Source organism: Nomascus leucogenys, chromosome 8, assembly GCF_006542625.1.
Source record: "Nomascus leucogenys isolate Asia chromosome 8, Asia_NLE_v1, whole genome shotgun sequence".
Lineage (NCBI taxonomy): Eukaryota > Metazoa > Chordata > Mammalia > Primates > Hylobatidae > Nomascus > Nomascus leucogenys.
Genome location: NC_044388.1, coordinates 35,063,009 through 35,086,015, shown reverse-complemented (window position 1 = coordinate 35,086,015; position 23,007 = coordinate 35,063,009). Strand labels below are relative to the sequence as shown.

At 45.8% G+C, this 23,007-nt stretch overlaps 1 long non-coding RNA gene and 1 pseudogene across 1 annotated transcript; both read right to left on the bottom strand.

Annotated features, from left to right (window-relative positions):
• Window positions 1-1,831: 1,831 nt before the first annotated feature.
• Window positions 1,832-5,466, bottom strand: LOC101177134 (annotated as a pseudogene).
• Window positions 5,467-12,353: 6,887 nt separating this feature from the next.
• LOC115836331 lies at window positions 12,354-22,751 on the bottom strand. Its single transcript, XR_004031315.1, has 3 exons — window positions 22,675-22,751; window positions 22,072-22,211; window positions 12,354-12,539 (listed from the first exon to the last, which is right to left on the bottom strand). It is a non-coding gene; the product is annotated as an uncharacterized LOC115836331 (long non-coding RNA).
• Between the last annotated feature and the right edge of the window lie 256 nt (window positions 22,752-23,007).

Sequence of the window (23,007 nt, the reverse complement as noted above, 5' to 3'; positions counted from 1 at the left end):
TTTATTATCTCACAGTTTCTATTGGTCAGGAATTCAAGAGCAGCTGACTTGGTGGTTCTGGCTCAGAGTCGCTCATCAGGTTGGAGTCAGATGTCGGCTGGGACTGCAGTTATCTGCAGGCTTCACTGGGGCTGGAGGATTTACTTTCAGTGTGGTTCACATGGCTGGCAAGTTGGTGCTGGCTGGTGGTTGGGGGCCTCAGATCCTTTCTCCATGGGGCTCTCCCTGGGTTTCTCTGAGTGTGCTGACAATATGGTGGATGGATTCCCACAGAGCAAATAATCCCAGATACCAAGGTGGAATCGGCAATACCATTTATGATCTAGCCTTGAAAGCCACATGCCATCATTTCTACCATATTTTATTGGCCACACAGAGCCAACTCTGATTCACTGTGGGATGGGACATGGGCATGAATACCAGGAGGCTGGGATTACTGGGGGATGGCTACCACACTGCCCCACAGATGGATTCTATTCTGGGTTCCATAGTGGTTCCATAGTCACATCAGTGTCTTGCATCACCTTCTTGTTTTTTTTTTTTTGAGACAAGAGTTTTCCTCTTGTGCCCCAGGCTAGAGTGCAATGGCGTGGTCTTGGTTCATGTGAATCACTTCTTTTTTTTTTTTTTAATCAAAAATCACATTTTTTTATTATACTTTAAGCTCTAGGGTACATGTGCACAACGTGCAGGTTTGTTACATATGTATACATGTGCCATGTTGGTGTGCTGCACCCTGAATCACTTCTTAACTTCCTGTGTCTTGAATGTTGCATTGGTATTTTCCAATAATCACCCTTGGCTCCTCAAGGCTGTGCCCTCCTTAGTATCTTTGAGTTCTGAGAACACTGTTATTACTAGCTAAGCAATAATTCCCATTGCCAAAGCTCCAAGGCTCATCTGCTTTTTGTCTGGAGGTTTTCAAATAGACAAGGACGTGTTAATGACCTAGTACGTTATCTGTTAAGTTTTGGCAGGCAGCATGGAAATGTGGCTTCTTAAATAGGAAAAATAAAATTGTAATTTTATTCTTAAACAACCACAATTACTTACTAATGGTATGTGTGCCTGTTGGGCAATGCACAGTTCCTCAAATCGTGAAATCAAATTAGACATTGCCATTCACATTTCCTGTTCCACACTGATATTTACACACTGCTTACTTTTTTTTTAATAAAGGGAAATATTTTAATTTTAAAAGTTTTTAATTAAACATTTTTTAATAAAAGGAGACACTGATGAACACTTTGTTTTCAATTTTGCACCCTTACTAACAATATTCCAAAGAATGTCTCAAACAAATATCCTTGTTCATATGTGGGAGTGTTTCACAATAGTTTATTAGAACTGGAATTTCTGGCTCATAGAACATTTGCATTTCCAATCTTACTAGGTAATTCTGAGTTGTTCTCCATAGTAATTTACTCATTTATGCTCCTAAAGTGTTTAAGAATTTCCCTTTTGTCCATTCTTGCCAAGTTGAGTATTATTAAACTTCTCCATGTCTGCCAATCTGATGGGTGTGAATTGCATCTCATTTTTTAAAAAATTAGGGTAAATTACATCTAACATAACATTTACCTGCATCTCATTTTTTTCCAATATTAAACAGTTTTATTTAAGACATTGCATTTTCCACTTACAGTACAGTGCTTATAAAGTGCAATGTTATTTCCTTCCCTTGTGCACGTGTTCCATATTCAACTACTGAGAATGCCCAGTAATTTACCATAGCAGCTGAACTTTAAAGCTGCCACAGAATTTGCTACAAATTTAAGTCCTTCCATATTTTCACTGTGTGGAACAATGTTACATCTTTTCTTGGGTTGGCTTAATTAACCTCTTCAATGGTAGGCCCTGAGGAAGCACCGACAGAGGGAGGAGCTCCACCACCAGGGAATCCCCCAGGCATTCCTCCCGGTGTGCCTCCTGCACTCTGGTACAGCTTGGTAATGATGGGGTTGCAGACTATCCCCAGCTCTTTCTGCTGATGTTCACATTCTTCCTTCCCTGCAGTCTGATTCTGTTGATAATTTCATTACACTTGTCAAGAATCTTCTGCTTGTCTGCATTGTTAATCTTGCCTTGAAGTTTCTCATCTTCAACAGTGCTTTCATGTTGAATGCATGGGACTCAAGTGAATTCTTGGATGACACCTTGACCCTCTGCTTCTCATCTTCAGCTTTGCACTTCTCAGCTTCCTGGGCCATAGCTCAATATCTTCCTTGTCCAAATGGCTCTTGTCATTAGTGACAGTAATCTTGCTCTCTTTTTCTGTACTCTTGTCCACAGCAGAGACACTGAGGATGCCATTGGCATCAAAGTCAAAAGTGACTTCGATCTGAGGAACAGTGGACTGCAGGAAGTAGGCCCGTGAGTTCAAACTTGCCAATCCATAGAGACAGAAAGTAGATTGAGGTTTTCTAGAGGGAGGAATAAGTGAATGGAGAATGGTGGCTAGCGGGTATGGGATTTCTTTTCAGGTTGATCAAACTATTATAATATTTTTATTGTTTTTTTTTTGTTTGTTTGTTTGTTTTTGAGACAGAGTTTTGCTCTTGTTGCCCAGGCTGGAGTGCAGTGGCATGATCTCGGCTCACTGAAACCTCTGTTTCTGCCTCCCACGTTCAAGCGATTCTGCTGCCTCAGCCTCCCGAGTAGCTGGGACTACAGGTGCACAGCACCACGCCTGGCTAATTTTTGTATTTTTGGTAGAGATGAGGTTTCACAATGATGATCAGGCTGGTCTTGAACTCCTGATCTGAAGTAATCCTCCTGCCTCAGCCTCTCAAAGTGCTGGGATTACAGGTATGAGCCACTGTGCCCAGCCAAAGAATTGTAATATTAGAAAACAGTGATAGTTGTATATCACTGTGTATATACCAAAACACATCAAATTGTATGCGTTAAAAGAATGATGTTTATTGTATGTTAATAATATCTCAATAAATTTGTAATAAAATAAGATGAAAATGCATTTCAAAATTCTTTCCTTTATGTTTCTTTTATATATCACACTTAGAAATGGAAATAGCTTTTTCAGGGAAAAAACCCATCTAGAGACCTTGTGATGTGGTTTGGATGTTTTCTATCTCCAAACGTCATGTTGAAATTTGATTTCCAGAGGTGAAGCTGGGACCTGGTGGGAGGTGATTTGATCATGAGGGCGGATCCCTCATGAATGGCTTAGCACCATTCCCTTGGCGATGAGTGAGTTCTTGCTCAGTTAGTTGATGTGAGATCTGGTTGTTTAAAAGAGTCTGGGATGTTCCTCTTCACCCTCTTGCCATGTGATACGCTGCTCCCCTTCACCTTCCACCATGATTGTAAGCTCCCTAAGGCTCATGCCATAAGCGAGATGTTTGCCCCACACTTCCTGTACAGCCTGCAGAACCATGAGCCAAATAAACATCTTTTCTTCATAAAAAAAAAAAATTTAAAAGCCCCAAAACTTGCCAAACAGGTTGTAATCCTTGGTCATGGAATGCTCATCTTTATAAACCTGGATAAGCACACCAGGCTGGTTGTCAAAATAGGCAGTGAAATTCTGTGTCTGCTTGGTAAAAATGGTAGTATGATGCTTAATGAGGACAGTCATGACTCTGTCAGCAGTTTCAATACCAAGGGAAAGAGGAGTGGCATCCAACAGAAGCAAATCTGGAACATTTTCAGACTTGTCTCCAGATAGGAAGGCTGCCTGGACAGCTGTGCCATAAGCAACAGCTTCATCGGGGTGGATGCTCCTATTCAGTTCTTTTCCATTGAAGAAGTCTTGGAGAAGCTTCTGAAGGTTGGAGATATGAGTAGAACCACCAACCAGGACAATATCATGAATCTGTGACTTGTCTAGTTTGGTGTCTCGAAGGGCTTTCTCTACAGGGTCCACGGTGCCATGGAGCAAGTCAGTTCTTCAGGTCAGCTCTTCAAATCAGGCACCGGTAATGGAGGTATAGAAGTCAATTCCTTCATAGAGAAAATCAATCTCGATACCGGCCTGGGTGCTGGAAGAGAGAGTATACTTACCACATTCACAAACCATACGAAGGTGTGAGATACTCTTTTGTTCTCACTGACGTCCTTCTTTTCTTTTTTCTTTTTTCTTTTTTTTTTTTTTTTAGATGGAGTCTGTTGCCCAGACTGGAGTGCAGAGGTGTTATCTCAGCTCACTGCAAGCTCTGCTTCCTGGGTTCAAGCAATTCTCCTGCCTCAGCCTCCTGAGTAGCTGGGACTACAGGTGCATGCCACCACGCCCAGCTAACTTTGTATTTTTAGTAGAGATGGGGTTTCACCATGTTGGCCAGGCTGGTCTCAAACCCCTGACGTTGTGATCCGCCTGCCTCGGCCTCCCAAAGTGCTGGGATTACAGGTGGGAGCCACCACGCCCAGCCTCACTGACATCCTTCTTATGCTTGCGCTTGAACTCAGCAATAAGATGGTTGACTATTCGGTTGTCAAAGTCTTTCCACCCAAGTGAGTTCTCCAGGTGTAGATTTTTTTTTTTTTTTTGAGATGGAGTCTTGCTCTGTTGCCCAGGCTGGAGTGCAGTGGCACCATCTTGGCTCACTGCAACCTCTACCTCCTGGGTTCAAGAGATTCTCCTGCCTCAGCCTCCCAAGTAGCTGGGATTACAGGTGCACACTACCACACCTGGCTACTTTTTGTATTTGTTTTTTAGTAGAGATGGGGTTTCACCAGTTTGGCCAGGCTGGTCTTCAACTCCTGACCTCAAGTGATCTGCCCGCCTCGGCCTCCCTAAGTGCTGGGATTATAGGCATGTGCCACCGTGCCTGGCATTCCAGCTGTACATTTGACTTCAAAGATCGCATTCTCAATAGCGAGGATTGACACATCAAAAGTGCCACCTCCCAGGTCAAAGATCAGCATAATTATTTCAGCTCCAACCTTTCTCTGTCTAAGCCATAAGCAATAGCACCTGCAGTTGTCTCATCGATAATTCTAAGTACATTGAGACCAGCAATAGTTCCAGCATCTTTGGTAGCCTGACGCTGAGTCATTAAAGTCAACTGGCACTGTGACCACAGCATTGGTAACTGTTTTCCCAAGATCAGCTTCTGCAATGTCCTTCATCTTTGTCAGAACCATAGAGGACATCTCCTCTGGGTAGAAGCTTTTTGTCTCTCCCCTGTATCCTCCTTGGATCTTGGGCCTGCCAGAATCATTCACCACCATGAAGGGCCAATGCTCTATATCACACTGGACAACAGCATCATGAGATCTGCGTCCAATCAGACATTTGGCACTGAAAACTGTGTTGGTGGGGTTCACTGCAACTTGATTCTTTGTGGCATCACCAACCAATCATTTGGTGTCTGTAAAGGCGACATAGCTTGGAGTAGTTTGGCTTCCCTGATCATTGACAATTGTCTCTACTTTTCCGTGTTGGAAAACACCCACATGAGAGTAGGTGATGCCAAGATCAATACCAACTGTAGGTCCCTTAGACATGGTTGCTGGTGTGTAGGTCCAGCTCGGACAGTGAAAAAAGACACAGGAACCCAAGAGCTGCAGGAACCCCAATAGCTGCAGGCACGTTTCATGAGCTGCATCTTTTTTTTTTTTTTTTTTGAGACAGAGTTTCACTCTTGTTGCCCAGACCGGAGTGCACTGGCGCTATCTTGGCTCACTGCAACCTCCGCTTCCCGGGTTCAAGCGATTCTCCTGGCTCAGCCTCCTAAGTAGCTGGGATTACAGGTGCCCGCCACCACACGCAGGTAATTTTTTGTATTTTTAGTAGGGACAGGGTTTCACTATGTTGATAGGCTGGTCTCGAACTCCTGACCTCAGGTGATCCGCCCGCCTCAGCCTCCCAAAATGCTGGGATTACAGGCGTAAGCCACCGTGGTCAGCCACATCTAATTTTTAATTCAGATTTTTCTGGAGATAATGGTAGATTCATATACAGCTGCAAAAGCAAATACAGAGAGTTCCCTTATTCAAGGAGGCTTTTTTTTAGAGAGGTGAGGGTCTTACTATGTTGCCCGGGCTGGACTTGAACCCCTGGGCTCAAGTGATCCTCATCCTGTGCCTCAGCCTCCTGAGTAAGCTGGGACTATAGTTATATGCCACCATGCCTGGGTTTCAGTGACTTTTTATGTGGGAATGCAGTCATGTAGCCAACACTCACATCAGCATACATCCGTTTTCAGCACCCTCGAAGGCTCCCTTATGTCCTGCCCAGTCAATACCTATCAAAAGTAAATATACTGACTTAAAATTTTTATTTTGGCTGGGCACAGTGGCTCATGCCTATTAATTCCAGCACTTTGGGAGGCCAAGGCAGGCGGATCACCTGGGGTCAGGAGTTTGAGACCAGCCTGGCCAACATGGCGAAATCCCTTCTCTACCAAAAATACAAAAATTAGCTGGGCATGATGGCGGACACCTGTAATCCCAGCTACTCAGGAGGTTAAAAATACAAAGATTAGCTGGGCATGGTGGTGGACACCTGTAATCCCAGCTACTCAGGAGGTTGAGGCAGGAGAATTGCTTGAACCTGGGAGGCGGAGGTTGCAGTGAACCAAGATGGCGCCACTATATTCCTGCCTGGGCAACAAGAGTGAAAATCTGTCTCAAAAAATTAAAAATTAAAAATTAAATTTATATATCAAGGATGATAATAAACACAGTGTATTTATCATATTTGTATACTATAAAAGTATATTGATATATTTAGGGGAGTTGGGGCTGGCGAGATTGAGAACCACTGTGTCTAGTAAGACTTCCTTAGGCGGGTAGGTTGGAGGCATCAGGAAATGTGTTTTCCAGCCTTTGCTTATTTTCATTGTCAGTCCCAGTCTGTAGTCTCAGGCATTGTGCCTAGTGAGGCACCACACAAAAATAGAATGATTAAGTTTTTTTTTTTTTTTTTTTTTGAGACAGAGTCTCACTCTATCGCCCAGGCTGGAGTGCAGTGGCATGATCTCACCTCACTGCAACCTCCGCGCCCCCGGCTCAAGCCATTCTCTCGCCTCAGCCTCCCGAGTAGCTGGGATTACAGGCATGTACCATCTTGCCCAGCTAATTTTTAATAGAGATGGAGTGTTACCATGTTGTCCAGCTGGTCTCAAACTCCTGACCTCAAGTGATCTGCCTGCCTCGGCCTCCCAAAGTGCTGGGATTACAGGCGTGAGCCACTGCACCCAGCCAAGTTGCCTTGTTTGAAAGTAATTGATGATAGTCTTAGAATTCACCCAGCCCCACCCCTCAATGTGCTTTTTTTTTTTTTTTTTTTGGAGACAGGGACTCACTCTGTCATCCAGATTGGAGAGTGCAGTGGCATGATCTCAGCTCACTGCAACCTCCGCCTCCCAGGCTCAAGTGATTTTCCTGTCTCAGACTCCTGAGTCGCTGGGATTACAGGCACCTGCCACCATGCCCGGCTAATTTTTGTATTTTTAGTGGAGATAGGGTTTTACCATGTTTGCCATGCTGGTCTCGAACTCCTGACCTCAAATGATCCACTCTCCTTGGCCTCCCAACGTGCTGGGATTACAAGCATGTGCCACTGCGCCTGGCCTCAATGTCCTATTTCTTATTCATGTAACCTTTTCTGTTTTTACTGGGAAAGGAGTAAGACAAAGAGCATGGATTATCAAGAGGATGTCATCCTTGACCACCATGCAGCAGGTAGACACCACGAGAACCCAGACAGCAGGAAGTACAGGCAGACTGTGGCTGAGGACCGGGTCAGGAATTCTCTGTCTCGTGGTTCACCAGTGGTTGGTTCCTCTTGGTCACAGGAAGAAGAAGGGACTAAGAGTATCTGAGTATGTGATATGCAATTTTATGCACAGGGAACTCTGTTGGGTACATTGTGTAGGTATCATTTAATCCTCACAACAACCCCGTGAAACGGGTGTTACAATTCCCTTTCTCTGGATTAAAAAAAAAATGGTACCCTGTCTCTACTAAAAATGCAAAAATTAGCCACAGGAGGAGGTCAGGTAGGGAAGAGGATAGAGTGAGAAAAAGAGTGCATCTAGTACCTTCCAGCCAACCATTATTTGAATAACTGAGCAGAAGAGAAAAGCTCTGCAAAGGTATGAGGAAGAGGCCAGGTCCACCGGAAGCCGAGGCATGGGAGCTAACATGATTCACTACTGCTGAGAGGGAAAGAAGAGGATGGAAACACGTCTGCTGACATTAGCAACACGAGCGTCTTGGGTGATGACGATGATTGGGGTGAAGAATTAACAGGAAATTTGGCCATGGGACGGTATGGACGATTCTTTGGAGAAGTTTAATTGCAAAGGGGATACGAGTGGAGATGACGTGTTAAGGCTGTATGTGTGTGTGTGTGTTGTTTTGTTCTTATTGAACACGACTTGTGCATATTATGGAATCAGTAGAAAAGATCTGAAAGAGCTGGAGATAGAGACAGGAGAGTGAAGGGATGATAGACAGTTCTATGTTCCTACCAAAGACTCTTGGCCAAGATGCAAGGCAGGAATGAGAGCCTCACCTTTGATGGAGGAACAGCAACCCCTGCTATAACAAGAGGCAAGGAGAGGAAAAAGTGAGCCTTTCAGTTGGTGTTGGGAAGAAGAGGCAACTATTGGCTTAAACACTTCGATTTTTCTGAATCTTAGCAGGTAGGTCAGCCTGAGAGTGAGAGGATCTGAGCAGAATAGAGTGGGCTTGAAATCATGCTTGCATGAGTAAGAAAGTGAGTTGGGCTGGGCACGGTGGCTCACACCTGTAATCCCAGCACTTTGGGAGGCCGAGGCAGGAAGATAACCTGAGGTTGGGAGTTCGAGACCAGCCTGACCAACATGGAGAAACCTTGTCTCTACTAAAAATACAAAATTAGCTGGGCATGGTGGTGCATGCCTGTAATCCCAGCTATTTGGGAGGCTGAGGTAGGAGAATCACTTGAACCTGGGAGGCAGAGGTTGTGGTGAGCCGAGATCACGCCATTGCACTCCAGCCTGGGCAACAAAAGCAAAACTCCATCTCAAAAAAAAAAGAAAGAAAGAAAGAAAGAAAGAAGAAAGAAAGAAGAAAGAAAGAAAGAAAGAAAGAAAGAAAGAAAGAAAGAAAGAACGAACGAACGTGAGTGTACTGGCAAAGCCTAATAGCCTAATAGTGTTACCCTGAAGGTCTAGTGGACTATTTGTGGAAAGGAACCAACCTGATTAGGGTCAAAGTGAAATTTGCCTCATATCTATGGATATAATCTGAAGAAAGGGCGCTAGACATGCACAGATGAACAAGAATCAGTCCTTGCTCTCCAGGGCTTGTAGTCCATTGGAAAATTTCAAGGACACAGGTTGTAGGATAAGGATTAGGTTTGGCTGGGAGTAAAGGAGATCCCTCCAAAATAAAATAGTTTATTTATCTCTCAGAAATAACGTATGTAGTATCCCAGAGCTAGATTGGCACACCACAGTGTTGTGAACCAAGACTTCTGTCTTGTTGCTCTAACATGTATGGCTTCCACTCCCAAGATATCTCATGGTCTTAGGCAGCTGCCATAGCTCCAGCCATTACACTGCTATTCCAACCAAGAGAAATGTGGAAGAGAGAAAGAATTGGCAAAGGGTGCATGCCAGCTATCTTTTATAGGGTTTCCTGGAAGCTGTCATCTCACTGGCCAGAACTTTATTATTTTTTCTGAGATGGAGTCTCATTCTGTCACCCAGGCTGGAGTGCAGTGGCACAATCATGGCTTACCAAAGCCTCGACTTCCCAGGTTCAATGATCCTCCCACTCCAGCCTCCTGAGCAGCTGGGACTACAGGCTGTGCCACCACACCCAGCTATTTTGTAATTTTTACAGAGGCAGGGTCTCACTATATTGCCCTGGCTGATCTCAGACTCCTGGGCTCAAGTGATCCTCCAGCCTTGGCCTCCCAAAGTACTGGGATTACAGGTGTGAGCCACTGTGCCCAGCCCAGAACTGAATCACATTACCATACCTCGCAGTAAGGGAGGCTGGCGAATGTCAGCTTTATTCCATTTAGCAATGTGCCAAACATAACGCTTAGGGGAGGGGGACTTAACTACCAACGAAGAGGGAAGGAGCAGAAATTAGAGATCACTAACTGTCTCTTCCATATAGATAAATTAACAGCTGAATGAGGCAAGGCATGGTGGCTCATGCCTATAATGCCAACAGTTTGGGAGGCCTAGGCAGGAGGATCGCTTGAGCCCAGGAATTAGACACCAGGCTGGACAACATAGGGAGGCTCGTCTCTACTAAAAAAATTTTTTTTAATTAGCTGGGCATGGTGGCACATGCCTATAGTCCCAGCTACTTGGGAGGCTGAGGTGGGAGGATTGTTTGAACCTCAGAGGTTGAGGCTGCAGTGAGTTGTGATTGTGCCACTGCATTCTAGCCTGGATGACAGAGAAAGACCCCATCTCAAAAAAAACACGAAAAACAAAAAACAACGACAACAGCAAAAACCCAACCAACTAACCAACAAACAGATGAATACAGTGCAGTGATACAGGCTGAGAACCATGGACAGAAAAGGGAGACATCGGCTCAGCTTGAAGCGGTCAAAAAAAGCTACACGGAGCTCAAGTTGGGGTTCTTTGGGTGCAATGCAATTTACAGAAACCATCAGGCAGACAGTGAATTGTTCATTATCTGTTCTCTCCTTTTTCCATAGAATAGGATTTCAGCTGCCCAACTGAGAGCTATATTCCCAGACTGTCTTGCAGCTAGGTGGGGTTATTATTCAGTTCTGGCCAATGAGTTGTGAGCAGAAGTGGTGTATACCATTTCTGAGTCTTGCCCTTCTAAATCCTGAGCATATTCCTCCCTGGTATGTAGGTGTGGTGCTGGGAGCTAGCTTTGATCTTGCAGAGAAAAGCAATACCTTAAGGCGTGGACTGCTGGGAAACAGAGACAGAAAAAGCCTGGTTCCCTGGATGTCCTAGTGCCTCAGAGCTCCCAACCTCCCCGGACTGCCTGCCTATAGATATAATAGGTAAACTATCCTGTTGGAGCTTTATTTGGGGGTCTTTTGGGCAACAGCAGCAGTTTAGCCCATGCTGTAAATAATTTATTACTCAAGCCATTTGAAGGAAAAAAGAAAAGAGGGCAATAAAGGGGTACTATGCAACCCAAGTAGTGGAAAATGCTGCCCAGCCTCAGGGAGGGAAAGGAACTAAGAACTGGAGACTGGGTGGAAACCCACATATGCCTTTTTTGACTCTCATCCCTGCTTTGCTCTGCACACCTGCTTTGGTTGTCTGTCTCCCGCAGACCAGCTTTGTCCGATTCTGCACTTATATAGCTCTTAGGGCTGCCCCGAAGTTTCCAGTGTATTTGTTATTGTTCTAGACACAGGTCGGCAATAAGCAGTGGGTTTCAATCCCACTTTCAGATTCCTGAGAGGAAGGATCAGATTTGCCTGTCCCAGGTCACTGTCAGTTAACTATGAGCAAGACAGTGAGGGTCAAATACTATCAACTGGGGGCTGGTTGCGGTGGCTTACGCCTGTAATCCCAGAACTTTAGGAGGTTAAGGTGGGCGGATCACCTGAGGTGAGGAATTCCAGACCAGCCTGGCCAACATGGTGAAACACCCGTCTCTACTAAAAATACAAAAATCAGCCAGGCGTGGTAGTGGGTGCCTGTAATCCCAGCTACCCAGGAGGCTGAGGCAGGAGAATCACTTGAACCCAGAAGACAGAGGTTGTAGTGAGCTGAGATGGTGTCACTGGACTCTAGCCTGGGCAAGGGTGAGACTCCATCTCAAACAACAACAACAACAACAACACCTACCAACTGGCTACCTGGACCCCAACCCATGGCATGACAGAATTTTTGGACATGGTCATGGCTCTTGGACTGGGAATGACCCCCTGATATGGTCTGGCTCTGTGTCCCCACCTAAATCTCATCTCGAATTGTAATCCCCACATGCCGATGGAGGGACCTGGTGGTAGGTGATTGGAGCATGGGGGCAGTTTCCCCCATGCTATTCTCATGATAGTGAGTTCTCACAAGATTTGATGGTTTATAAGTGGCAGTTTCCCCTGCGCTCTCTCTCCTGCTGCTTTGTGAAGAAGGTACTTGCTTCTCCTCCTTCCACCATGACTGTAAGTTTCCTGAGGCTTTCCCAGCCAGGTGGAACTGTGAGTCAATTAAAGCTCTTTTGTTTATGAATTACCAAGTCTCAGGTGGTATGTTTATAGCAGTGTGAGAACGGATTAATGCAACCCCCAAAGCATCTACTCTGCAGGGTAAAATCCAACTTCCTTAGTTTGATGTATAAGGCCTGGTACAACCTGACTCCACCCCATTTTCTCGCTCACCTGTCTTCCCTACACACATACCCACTCCCTACAATGAACATACCTTGTCTCCCACAAGACTACAGGTCTCTGCACATGCTGTTCACACTCTGGAATTTTCTTCCTTCTTTTCTGCTTGGTTAGCTTCTATGCATGCTTCAAGAGCTGACTCAAATGTCGCATTCTCTTGAGTAGACAACAACTTGATTCTAAGTTTCATTTTACTGGAATTTTATCCGCTTAATTGCCATTGTGATAACACTTGTCATCCCTGAGGGGGAAGTAATAGATGTCTCATTAACATGAAATGTGCACAGTAAACTGCTACAGGACATTCTACTCACCAGAAATTTCTATGAACTGGCATTTCTAAACTATGCAATTGCAACTGATGGCAACACTAGAAGATACAAAGTTGTTTCACACATCAATTAAAAATAAAGTGAGGTGTGAAAGAGAGAGACAGAGATGCTTTCTGACTAGACTGCTAGTTGCCCCACTTTTATTTTATGTTTTATTTTATTTGAGAGGGTCTTGCTCTGTCACCCAGGCTTGGGTGTAGTAGTGCCATCATAGCTCACTGCAGCTTTAAACTCTTGGGCTCAAACAATCCTCTTGCCTCAGCCTCCTCAGTAGCTGGAACTACAGGCGTGTACCACTATGTCCAGCTAATTTGTCCATTTCTTTATTTTTGTAGAGATGGAGTCTTGCTATGTTGCCCAGGCTGCCCCACATTCTAACTAGGCTCATCACTGCCTAGCAAAAGGCCACATTTCCCAGCTTTCCTTGCAGCTAGATGTGGCCATAGGACTAGCTCCATGCCCTAGAATGTGAATAGAAGTGCTAGGTGTGACTTCTGTGTTTCTTGCTTAAAAGCAAAATTGCACGCCCTGCACTTTTTCTCTTTCCCTTCTCCAGGGTGAAGCATGGAATGAGGTTATGACTCAGCTTTGACCATGCAGCCAAAGACAACATCCTAGGAACTGTGAGGCAAGGGGATGGGAGGAAGCCATGGCCCTGACTGACCCGATGGAGCTGAGTAGCCTGATCAGTCTGGACCACCCACCCCTGGTCTTTTGCTTGAGAAATAAATTAATTTTATCTTCTTTAAACCTCTGAGTAGCTTATCCAGTATCTTATGTATCTCTCATATATATAATTATATCTTATAATTAAGATTAGCAGCTTAGCTGCTTAGTCAATGCTATGGATATGGATAATTTTATATATAAAATGTTAAATAATTTTATGTCTATATTATGTATAAATTTATATTATGTACAAATTTATAATTTATAAATAAATAAATTTACTTATACATAACATAAACATAATTTTATATCTATATTATGTATAAATAAATTTATTTATACATAATATAGATATAAAATTATATCTCATATATAATTATATATAATATAAACATATATCTTATATATATAATTATCCATATCCATAGCATTGGCTATGAAATATACGCGTTTTATGTATATTTCTTTCTTTTTTTTTTTTTTTTTTTTGTTTGAGACGGAGTCTTGCTCTGTCGCCCAGGCTGGAGTGCAATGGCGTGATCTCAGCTCACTGCAGGCTCCACCCCCTGGGGTTCACGCCATTCTCCTGCCTCAGCCTCCCGAGTAGCTGGGACTACAGGCGCCCGCCACCGCGCCCGGCTAATTTTTTTTGTATTTTTAGTAGAGACGGGGTTTCACTGTGTTAGCCAGGATGGTCTTGATCTCCTGACCTCGTGATCCGCCCGCCTGGGCCTCCCAAAGTGCTAGGATTACAGGCGTGAGCCACTGTGCCCGGCCGTATATTTCATATATAGCTGCTAATTAAGATTAGTAGTCTGGGCTCGGTGGCTCACAACTGTAATCCCAGCACTTTGGGAGGTCGAGTTGGGTGGATGGCTTGAGCCCAGGAGTTCAAGATCAGCCTGGACAACATGGTGAGAGGCCGTCTTTATGAAAAATACAAAAATTATCTGGGTGTGGTGGCCCCCACCTGTAATTCCAGCTGTTCAGGAGGTGGAAGGATCACTTGAGCCCAGGAGGTCGAGGCTTCAGTGAGCTGTGATTGCACCACTGCACTCCAGCGTGGGTGACAGAGTGAGATTCTGTATCAAAAAAAAAAAAAAAATTTAGCAGCTTAACAGCTTAGCCATAGCAGCTTAGTCAATGCTATAAATATGAATAGTTATATATATCATTCATATATAATTATATACAATTAATATAAATATATCATATATAATTATATATATGAAATATAAGTATATAATTATCCATATCCATAGCATTGGCTAAGCTGCTATGACAAATATACATACATATATACACATGTATACTGTGTATATCTATACGTATATACTCCGTAATGTCTAATAGCATATATGTGTATATGTACACACACATATTTGTTGTAGCAGCTTAGTCAATTTTTTTTTTTGAGTTGGAGTCTCGCTTTGTTACCCAGGCTGGAATGCAATGGTGTGACCTTCAGCTCACTGCAACCTCCACCTCCCGGGTTCAAACAATTCTCCTGCCTCAGCCTCCCAAGTAGCTGGGATTACAGGTGTCTGCCACCACTCCCGGCTAATTTTTGTATTTTTAGTAGAGATGGGGTTTCACCATATTGGCCAGGCTGGTCTCGAACTCCTGACCTCATGATCTGCCTGCCTTGGCCTCCCAAAGTGCTGGGATTACAGGCGTGAGCCACTGCTCCCGGCTGCCAATGTTTTAACATAGCAGCTTAGCCCTTTCCTGGGCAGAGTAAGCCATGCAGTTCTCCAGAACAGAGGTGAAATCTCCGTCTTTTCATTTCCAGCCCTTGGATAGCCCCTTACAAATAACGAATGTTCAATAAACCTCTGCTGACTGAATGTGTGCCTGAATTGTCAAGAACTAAGGCAGTAAACCATGAGCTGGGCCAAATATGAAGGGCCTGGGATGTCCTAGTTAGGAATTTGGACTTTGCACTTGCCCACACACATTTTGGTGCCATCAAAGGTGTAGGGAAAAAGAACCTCACATTTTTAGGCTTCTCTGAATCGTGTTAGCTGGGGTGACGCCTGCTGGCAAATTGAAATACTGCAGCCTCAATCCGTCAGCCAGAGAAGAGATCGAGGAAGCGGTTGTTAAATATTGTTAAAAATAGGAGGTGCTGAGGAAAATATGATGGATAGCAATCGTTTGGAAATACTCTGGGCTAGTCATGGTGATGGGTGCCGTAGTGGGGATGCAGAAACCTTTTGACATAGTTCTGTGATGGTGAGTTTCAGGGTTTGGTTTTGTTTAGATACAGCCTCTGTCCTTTGATCTTGATAAGCTTGTAAAATGCCTCTCCCACCCTTTCCTCTTCCTGGGATTGATTCTTCGTTATCTGTTTGCATCAGCTTTTGATTTTCTCATTTCTGCCAAAGGGGTTAATCACCATGACAATGTTATTTGAGTCAACTTGTGAATTTGATTTAAAACAACGCAAAAAAAGGAACTATCACCCAAACACCATCTCCCCGCCCCCGGCCCCAACCCCGAAACACTTATGAAAACAGCAGATGGGCTGGGCACCGTGGCTTATGCCTGTAATCCTAGCACTTTGGGAGGCTGAGGTGAGAGGATCACTTGAGCCCAGGAGTTTGAGACCAGCCTGGGCAACATAATGAGACCCCATCTTTATTTAAAAAAGAAAAGAAAAGAAAGAAAAAGAAAGCTGAGCAGTCTTCTCGGGTGAGATAGTGCATCAGCGCTCCTTGGCTGGGCCCACTGGGGGAGATTTCGCTCTGTTCTCACTTTTGAGAGACAAGATGTGTATTCCTAAACACCAGTGTGATCACCCCTAAGGCCTGTGCAGCTGCTGCAATGACCATTTGCCCTTTTGCTTTGGCCTCCTGAAAACTTGGAGAGAATCCTAGTCCTTTTCCAGCAACTGTAGAAGACTGTGCTTTTCCCAGCCTGGGCAACATGGCAAAACCCCGTCTCTACTAAAATACAAAAAATTAGCAGGATGTGTTGGTGCGTGACTGTAATCCCAGCTACTCCAGATGCTGAGGCAGGAGAATCGCTTGAACCCGGGAAACAGAGGTTGCAGTGAGCCAAGATCATGCCACTGCATTCCAGCCTGGGCGACAGCGCGAGACTCTGCCTTAAAAAAAAAAAAAAAAAAAAAAAAAAGACCATGCTTTGCTCAGTGCTAAAGGCATAACCTGGCTTTAAAATGTTTTCTTCTCTTATTTTGCCCAATCCATTTGGTATTTTTGTAAGCCATCTGAAATCCCGAATACAACCTAGGACCAAACATTAGGACAAGCGGCCCAAGTAGTGCCTTGGTGGTGGGCTGGGGAGTCGTAGAAGTGAGGGGAAGAGGCCAGGCGCGGTGGCTCACGCCTGTAATCCTAGCACTTTGGGAAGCAGAGACAGGTCAATCACCTGAGATCAAGAGTTCAAGACCAGCCTGACCAACATGGTGAAACCTCGTCTCTACTAAAAATACAAAAATTAGCTGGGTGTGGTGGTGGGCGCCTGTATCCCAGCTACACGGGAGGCTGAGGCAGGAGAATCGCTTGAACCCGGTGAGAGACAGGACTAGCTGGATTTCCTAGGCCGACTAAGAATCCCTAAGCCTAGCTGGGAAGGTGACCACATCCACCTTTTAAACACGGGGCTGGCAACTTAGCTCACACCCGACCAATCAGGTAGTAAAGAGAGCTCACTAAAATGCTAATTAGGCAAAAACAGGAGGTAAAGAAATAGCCAATCATCTATTGCCTGAGAGCACAGCGGGAGGGACAATGATGGGGATTTGGGTCCCCTCCCTTTGTATGGGAGCTCTGTTTTCACTCTATTAAATCTTGCACCTGCACTCTCTTCTGGTCCGTGTTTGTTACGGCTCGAACTGAGCTTTCGCTCGCCATCCACCAACCCCGCTGATTTCCATCCCTTCAGATCTGGCAGGGTGTCCGCTGTGCTCCTGATCCAGCTAGGCGCCCATTGCCACTCCTGATCAGGCTAAAGGCTTGCCATTGTTCCTGCACGGCTAAGTGCCTGGGTTCGTCCTAATTGAGCTGAATGCTAGTCACTGGGTTCCACGGTTCTCTTCCGTGACCCACGGCTTCTGATAGAGCTATAATACTTACTGCATGGCCCAAGATTCCATTCCTTGGAATCCTTGAGGCCAAGAACCCCAAGTCAGAGAACAGGAGGCTTGCCACCATCTTGGAAGTGGCCTGCCACCATCTTGGGAGTTCTGGGAGCAAGGATCCCCGGTAACACCAGGAGGCGGAGGTTGCAGTGAGCCCAGATCGTGCCACTGCACTCCAGCCTGGGCAACAAGAGTGAAACTCTGTCTCAAAAAAAGAAAAAGAAACAGAAGTGAGGGGAAGACAGATCTGAATGAGGGACAGAGGCTAGGAAAGGGCCCATACCTGGGGAAGGGGGGCTTGATTAAGCATTGAAGGGTGACACTGATGGCAAACAAGGCAAGGTGGGCTCACTCCCATCAACCCTGGCACCCTTTTCTGATAACACTTCTGGCCTGTTTAAATGACAAAAGGCCTGTCCCTTGAGTTCATTTTTAAAATACCTGGTGATAGCCTGGGCAACATAGCAAGACACTGTCTCTACAAAAAATGAAGAAATTAGCCAGGCATGGTGGCTCACACCTATAATCCCAGCTACTCAGGAGGCTGAAGTGAGAGGATCACCTGAGCCCAGGAGTTTGAGGCTGGAGTGAGCTATGATTGCACTACTGCCCTCCAGCCTGGCGGACAGAGCAAGACCCTGTCTCAGAAACAAAATCTCCCAGCCATAGATCCAATGATAAAGGTACACCCATGGCTTAGACCTAGGGGGAATGTGGCAGCCAACCTCCAAGATGGCGCCTTGTGGAGAGTGGCAGCCTGCCTCCGAGATGGCACCCTTCAAGGAGACACTCTCACCTCCTGGTTTTGTCTGTTTGTGTGTGGCTCCCTCCCAACTGAGTAGGGCCAACCTATGTAACTTCCCTGGTAACTGGCCACCCTTCCACCCCCGAGTTGATGAAACAGGGCACCAGCATTTCCACTGCGGCTGTCATGCCCTCCAGAAGCTCACTTGAACCTATGTCTAAAATAAATACACGCAGCCCTGCTGGAAGTAAGAGGAGTACCCTTCGGTCATGGCTTGTACGAGATTTTTTGGGGGCATGGGATTCCTACAGCGAATGAAGTTACACATAGCAGGCAGCTGCTGCTAGAAGGGGCCGAAGGCTTCAGCCCACGTGTTGAGATGTTTTCATAGCCATGCATGTCTGTGCACTGAAGAGGGACCTGGTGCTTTCTGAGTCCTTGGTTCCAGCTGCTGGACAAGGCCAGGCGTTCAGACACACGCAGCAACAGAGGCTGGAACGAAATTTTCAGACTCAATGTCCAGCTTCTGGCCAGGCGTGGTTGCTCACACCTGTAATCCGAGGACTTTGGGAGGCCGAGGCAGGCAGATCACCTGAGGCCAGGAGTTTGAGACCAGCCTGGCCAACATGGTGAGACCCTGTCTTTACTAAAAAAAAAAAAAAAAAAAAAAGCGAAAATTAGCCAGGCACGGTGGCTGATTTAGTAGTCCCAGATACTCGGGAGGCTGAGGCAGGAGAATTGCTTTAACCCAGGAAGCAGAGGTTGCAGTGAGCTGGGATTGTGCCACACTCCAGCCTGGGCGACAGTGCGAGACTTCGTCTAAAAAAAAAAAAAAAAAAGTCCAGCTGCTTTGCACAGTCCCTGTCTGTTTTCCAGGCAGGCAGGTGGTCTAGAGTTGCTGGGGTCTGACGCTGCTCCCTGGGCTCTAGAATCCCTAGATGGGCTAGGCCTTCAGCCCATCACTGGCTCTATGAACTGCATGCTTGAGCCTGTCCTTCCTCTCCCTCCCAACCACAGCGAGAAGGTCATTACTGTATGTCCTCAACATCCCAGTGCAAGGGAGTGTGGCAGAACCGAGTATAAATATTTAGAGTGGCAAATAGGAGGTCCTTGCTCTCTGGAGCCAAGCATGTGTTTCTGTCCTGCAGCCAAGTGATCAGTGAGGTTGGATAGGAAAGTAGGAGCTTGGGGCTGGCCAGGAGGTCCTTGGCTTACCAAGGGCAGGGTGCAGTGAGGCCACAGAGCTCAGAGGGCTGTGGCTCTGCCTCTGAACATGGCATTTACCTGGGTGGGCTTCAATAGCTCCTGTCTCACCCTAATGGAGACTCAGAGGCTTGGGCTGATGGTACGAAAGAAATGATCTGAGTATAAGGCTGCTGGTGTAGTGTGTGAGTGTGTGTTTGTGCGTGTGCCCGCGTGTGTCTATGTCTGTGTGGCAGAAGATGGTGTTTACTCTAAGCCCAGGAAAGCTTCCCAGTACCTTGTTGTTGAGGGAGAAGACTGAGGAGAGAGGTTTATTTAGGCAGTTAGACCTAGCCACAAAAACAAATGAGGAGGGAGGACTATTTCCCAGTGTCTGTGGTACCCCAGGAATGGACAAGATCTTTCCTGTTCATTACCAAAGTTCATTCAAATGATCCCTGGGGCGGGTGCACGTTGCACCACAGAGGAGTTGGCCACTGACAAAAAAAGGAAGGAAAGTTCACAGAAATAGAGCTGAAATCAACTGCCCAGGAAGCGTTAGCAGGTTCAGGAGAGCTGGGTGGCTACCCAAGCCAGGGCACTGTGCACACTAGATGCCCAGGGAGAGGAAGGAGGTGGGGAGCAGTGGGGAAAACGAGGGAAAGACAAAAGAGGAAGGATCAAGGTCAGAGCGGCTGACCCTGTATTCCCAGACCCCACCACACTTCCTACCATGGGTGCCTGCCCTTCGCTAAAGAACATTAGGAGAGTAATCCCAGCACTTTGGGAGGCCAAGGCAGGCAGATCACTTGAGGTCAGGAGTTCAAGACCAGCCTGGCCAACATGGTGAAACCCCATCTCTACTAAAAATACAAAAATTAGCCAGACATAGTGGTGGGTGCTACTTGGGAGGCTGAGGTATGTGAATTGCTTGAACCTGGGAGGCAGAGGCTGCAGTGAGCCGATTGCACCACTGCACTCCAGCCTGGGCGACAGCATGAGACTCCATCCCAAAAGATAAAAATAAAAAATAAAAAAAGAACATTAGGAGAGAAATTGAACATGGACTCTATATTGGGTAATAGTATTGTACCAGTATCCAGCATCTTGGGCATAATAATGGTATTGTGGTCATGTGGAAGAATGTCTTTGTTGTTAGGAGCACATACTGAAGTGTTTAGGGATGAAGTGTCTTGGTATGTGCAACTTTCAAGTAGGTGAGTAAAAAGAAAAGAAGACAGACGGAAAGAATGAAAGCCAGTGTGGCAGAATGTTAACAACGTAAAGGTCTAGATCAAGGGTCCAAGGGGCTTCATGGTACTATCTTTGAGTTCTTCTCTAGGCTCAAAATTTTTTAAAAAATGATAAGTTAGGGGAAACAAATTACTGGTGCATGACAACATGGATGAATCAACATGCTGATTAAAAATGAAATCAGACAAAATATCAATTAATCTGAAATTCTAGAGCATGTAAAACTACAGCGAAAGATACCAGAACAGTGGTTGCCTCAGTGTGTGAGCGTGTGTGGCAAGGGCTGGGGAGTTGGCTGGAAAGGAGCATGAGGAAATTTTCTGTATTTCTAAAGGGATTTAAGTTACACAAGTGTAAGATATTATTCAAAACTGGGCAGATGTACACCTAAGATTTGTGCATTTCATGGTATATAAAATGTATATCAAAAGGGAAAAATGATTAAAAAGAGTTGGGGGCGGCCGGGAACAGTGGCTCATGCCTGTAATCCCATCACTTCGGGAGGCCAAGGCGGGCAGATCACCTGAGGTCAGGAGATCAAGACTAGCCTGGCCAACATGGTGAAACCGGGAGGCTGAGGCAGGAGAATCATTTGAACCCAGGAGGCAGAGGTTGCAGTGAGCCGAGATGCCACTGCACAAGACCAAAACTGGGCAACAAGGACCAAAACTCCATCTTAAAAAAAAAAAAAAAATTGCTGGGTGTGGTGGCAGGTGCCTGTAGTCCCAGCTACTCGGGAGGCTGAGCCAGGAGAATTGCTTGAACCTGGGAGGTGGAGGTTGCAGTGAGCTGAGATCGTGCCACTGCACTCCAGCCTGGGTGACAGCGAGACTCCATCTAAAAAAGAATTAGGGGAAATGTTGAATTCAGATAGATTGTGGTGGTTTGTCTTGGATTTCTAACCTCTGTGGGATAAACCTTGGGAGCCTGGCTGGGCATATTTTGAATGCTTCACTTTGAGGATTCAGAAAGAATACATTGTTGCTCAGGTTTTGGAAGTTCCCAGCCCCAGAGTTGGTTTCCCTGCATTCAGTCCCAGCCATGAATCCAATGATGAAGGTACACCTATGGGTTAGTTCTGTGGAGAATGAGGCAGCCAGCCTCCAAGATGGCACCCTGTGGAGAGTGGCAGCCGGCCTCCAAGATGGCACCCTCCAAGGAGACCCTCCCACCTTTTGGTTTTGTCTGTGGTGTGTGTGTGTGTGTGTGGTGTGTGTGTATGTGTGTGTGCGTGTGTGTGTGTAGCCCCCTCTCCCACTGAATAGGGCCAACCTGTGTAACCAATAAGATATTATGGAAATGATACTCTGTGTGTGTGTGTGTATGTGACTCTGAAACTAGGTTATAAAAGACATTGCATGTCTGCCTTGCTCTCTCTTGGGTACTTGTTCTGGGGAAAGCCAACCCTATGGAGGCATCCACCTTGCAAGGAACTGAGGCCTCCTGCCAAAAGCCAGCACATCTGCCAGCCGTGTGAGTGACCTACCTTGGAAATGGCTCCTCCAGTCCCAGTCAATTTTTCACATGATTGCAACCGTCGCTGACATCTTGACCAAAACCTCCTGAGAGACTTCAAGTCGGAATTATCCTGCTAATTCAATCCCGAATTCCGTACCTGCAGAAACTCTGAGATAACAAATGTGTCTTGCTGTGTTAAGCCAGTAAGTTTTGAGGTTGAGCCACCAGAGATAACTAATACAGGAAGGGACATTGGGACCTCCAGAGGACACCGAAGGAGGCTGTGGGCAGGTGTGGTCCGCCTTCTTGTGGCAAACCCCAGAGGCTTTCCCCTCTGCCCACAGACCTCACCTTCCCTCCTGGTTCTCATTCACAGCAGCCCAAGAAAAGACTGAGAAGTATTTTCCTTTGCCATTCTGGCCCCATTGTCATACTGAGTCACTAACCTCTTTCAAGACTCTGCTGTCTCGCGCCACCCCCACACCACCCTCGCGAGGGGAATTCAACCCTCTCTACACATTTGCCCCAGGACCTCATGGTACCCCCACAGCACCTTAAAGACAATTACTTCTTGGGCCTGAGAAGTTCCCAGGTCTCACACATTAAAAGTTATTGCCAACATCCCACTTACATTTTCCTCCCCAACTTGAGCCTCTCATCTATGGGGAATCTCTCCATCCACAACCAGTTTTTGTGGCAGATATAGCATCCTCCTATAAAATAAAGTATACTTTTTTCTTTATTTTTTTTTAAGAAAAAGGGTTTCACTTTGTCACCCAGGCTAGAGTGCAGTGGCACAACCACAGCTCACTGTGGCCTTGAACTCCTGGGCTGAAGCAATTCTCCTGCCTCAGCCTCCTGAGTAGCAAGGACTACAGGTCCCTGCCACCACACTCAGCTAACTTTTAAATTTTTTGTAGAGACAGGGTCTTGCTACATTGCCCAGGTTGGTCTCGAACCCCTG